The following is a 3,781-nucleotide window of genomic DNA, read 5'->3' as shown; positions in this document are numbered from 1 at the left end:
TGTGGGTCATGAAAATTCTTTGTCAAAGGGCATGGATTGCCCTTTGAGTATAAAACAACAACAACAACAACAGCCTTTTTTTTTTTTTTTTTTTTTTAAATTAAAAAAACCACGTCTGTCCCATACTTTGCTCCAAACAAATATTAACTCAAAAAGTGGTTGGTGGGAGCAGTGGCTCACACCTTCAATCCCAGCACTGTAGAAGGCTAAGCAGAAGGATCACACTTGAACTCAGGAGTTCACAACCTACCTGGAAAACATGGCAAAACTACAAAAAATACAAGAGTTAGCCAGGCATGGTGGTGCACGCCTAAGTGTCAGCTACTTGGGAAACCGAGACAGGAGAATCGCTTGAATTCAGAAGGCAGAGGCGGGGATTGCAGTGAGCCTCTAGCCTGGGCAGAGACTGTCCTTTTTTTTAAAAAAAAAAAAAAAAATGGTCATAGTGCTCACTTTGCCAGCTCATATATTAAAATTGGAATTTTACAGAGAAGACAGCATGGCCCCTGTACAAAGATGACATGCAAATTCATGAAGCTTTTCTTTTTTAAGAGCTCACAAGCAAAATGTGAAATATGTATGTATGTATGTATGTATGTATGTATGTGTGTATGTGTATATATCTCCAAGAGGAAATTTAAGAGATAATCCTTCCAATCTTGGGTTATACGAAGATTTCCTAGAACACAAAAAGGATGAATGATAATACCTTAGGCTTCATACAAATTAAAAGAAACTTATTTTCTTATTTTTTTGCTCTATTGCCCATGCAGTGGCACGATCTCAGCTCACTCCATCTCTCACCTCCTGGGCTCAAGCGAGTCTCATGCCTCAGCCACCAGGGCAGCTGGAAATTACAGGCACACACCACCATACCTGGCTAATTTTTGTATTTTTAATAGAGATGAGGTTTCACCATGTTGTAATCTGCCCACCTTGGCTTCCCAAAGTGCTGGGATTAATGAGCATGAGCCACCACAACCGAAAAGAAATTTTCTTTCAAAGACAGTGTTAAGAAATATTATCAGCTGCCTTGTGTCCCCTAAAAAGTCTTAAGTCCTAACCCCTAGGACGTCAGTATGTGACTGAATTTGAAGATGTGAAGTAAAAGGACATCAGTGCAGTGGCCTCACAGCACTGTTCAAGACAAAACATGAGAAGCATGCTGTCAAGGGAAAAGCACCTAAGAGCCAAGACCGAGATATTTGAATGGAAGCCTTCCCCTTGGTTTTACTGCTGGGTCAGTAAGCAGCCGCCCACTTTTCAATGAAAATGGTAGGCCAAGCGGGCACGATTTCCCAGTGCTGCAGCACACCCAGGCTGCCTAGGGAGACACAAACACACACACACCCACCCCCGTTCATTCCTGTGATTGTAAGAAAAAAAGGAAAGAACAAGATGTAGCTAATCCTACACAGTTCAGATATGCTTAATGGATACAGAAGGCAAGGCAGGAGAAATGCATTTGGGAAACCAGGATGTCCCTGCCTGCCTGGCAGGCATAAAGCCCACCACCCACACAGATCTAAGAGGTTCCCTACCACAGAGTGGAAAAGAAAAACAGCCAGAATGAACGTGTCAGGAAACCTCCAACCAGAATGTTGTAGGGAAAAGTAACCTATAGTCCTGATGTTTGCTACCTTAGCATTTACTAGAATGAGCCTGCTGCTACGACCAAATTGCATACAGTCCAATCTCCAATGAACCAGATAATTCAGAACAGCTTAGAATTTTTCTCTCTGGTTTAAGAGTATGCAGCTATGTTTATATTATGGTTATGCCTAATATTCTGGAATTTGGAATTCAGGGGGAAAGTTTTATTTTGTTTGAAGACATAATTTGGAAGTAGTTTAGGAAATCAATTATCCCCTCTCTTCTCCATCCTGAAATCTCCCCTACTGCTACCCTGAGGGTTTACCAACTTCTCATACAAAACATCACCCCCCAAAATGAGCCGTTGGCTCCTGAATTTGCTGTCTGGCTAAATGACTTAAAGAGAGAAGGTCTGGGTGAGCCAGTGGCATCGTAGGGATACTCCCTGACCGCTGGCTAAAAATATGGCCCAGGTATTTGGGTTCAGACAAATCCCTGAAATATGCCAGGTACTATTCTAAGCATATCTCATGTCATTAAACCTGAAATCCTTGCAGGGTAGGTAGATGCTACTAGTATGTCCCACTTTGAAGAAAAGAAATCAGGGGAAACTGTTAAGCACATACCTAGCCAGTGTATCCAGTGCTTCCTGAACACAGCCAAAACACACTGGGTGGTAAAACATTTTACAGGCACTTGCAAATCAATAATCGGTCTAGAGAGTGATGAACAGTGAATATGGCTTCCATAGCTAGGACTACAGGAGTGTGCCAGCACACATGGTGAGTGCCCTCTAACCAGGCCTCGTAATCAGAAGCACAGCAGCCTGTGCACCTCACTCTTCTTACTGAGCCTTGAAAACTAAGCTCCAACAAATCATCCTATGATTCTACATGCCTTTTTGGATATCTGAAATTACATGTGTGTGTTTTTCATCCTACCAAACAGGAGCTATGCAGATTTCCCATTCTCCCATGAATCACTAGACACTAAATCTAATACTTAAAGAACTCTTCCAATTATAAAGTTAGATTGCTATTCTAACTCATACCCTATTATTCAAGCCTCGTATCTTCAAAGAAAGCATTTCTGTTGTGTGTAATTGTTGTTAACTTACTTCGCCACTGACCCAAAGAAGAGTCGAGAGAGATCAGTTTGTTAAAAATGAGGAGAAGCCGAAGGAAATCATGTTTTCTAATGACAAAAGATGAAACAGATGAACCCCTGACAGTCACAGTCTTTGGTTCCGAATAGAGAACTTGATTTCACTGCCACCCACATTTAAGAAACAGGGCAGAAGTAATAAAAAGCTACCAACCATGTTTCAAGGCCCAATCGAAAAGGTTTACAAGCCTGTTAAATATTACCTGATCAGGACTGGCACGGTGGCTCATGCCTGTAGTCCCAGCACTTTGGGAGACTGAGGCAGGCGAATCATGAGGTCAAGAGATCAAGACCATCCTGGCCAACATGATGAAACCCCGTCTACTAAAAAATACAAAAATTAGCTGAGAGGAGTGGTGTGTGCCTGTAGTCTCAGCTACTCAGGTGGCTGGGGCAAGAGAATTGCTTTAACCTTGGAGGCGGACATTGTAGTAAGCCAAGATCACACCACTGCACTCCAGCCTGGCACCTGGTGACAGAGCAAAATTGTCAAAAAATAATAATAATAATCCTGGTCAAACATAATGTGAATTTTAGGTTCCCATTCAAGAAATGTGTGCCGTAATATTCCAAAACACTAATGTTAGTTCATTAGTTCAGTTGGCCTTAGTTACACGGTGGACAACTCACAAACAATAACTTCATGATTACTTTCTTCATGGTGTAAAACATGACATCCTCTATCCCCACAAGGTATATGATTACACTGATATTAAAACTTATTATAAATTGGCACAGGCCAGGTGTTTTGTAATTGATAACCCTGGGTAATCGGACTGGTTGAATTCTTGCACAGATCTAGTTATTTTCTTCCTAAAATTCTTTTAAGTTCCTGGCATTTTCAATCTGCTCACAGCATATTAACTACTGCAAAATACTACTTGTAATAATAAAATCATATGATACACTGCCTCCCATCCCCAAATTAGAATTCTACCATTTCACAGAACTCCCAAAAAAGATGCATAAATGCACCAATACCACAAAACTACTACAAACAACAGGTAATATTTTATATGCAAGT

The 3,781-nt window shown here is 41.1% G+C and overlaps 1 non-coding gene across 1 annotated transcript; it reads left to right on the top strand.

Annotated features, from left to right (window-relative positions):
- The first annotated feature begins 445 nt into the window (after positions 1-445).
- Positions 446-551, top strand: LOC116547473. The gene has a single exon (XR_004267062.1). It is a non-coding gene; the product is annotated as a U6 spliceosomal RNA (small nuclear RNA).
- The last annotated feature ends 3,230 nt before the right edge of the window (positions 552-3,781 follow it).

The sequence above is a fragment of the Sapajus apella genome, unplaced genomic scaffold (assembly GCF_009761245.1).
Source record: "Sapajus apella isolate SASKATOON/1434 unplaced genomic scaffold, GSC_monkey_1.0 scaffold3283, whole genome shotgun sequence".
Classification (NCBI taxonomy): Eukaryota; Metazoa; Chordata; class Mammalia; order Primates; family Cebidae; genus Sapajus; species Sapajus apella.
This window is presented reverse-complemented; position numbering and strand designations above follow the sequence as displayed.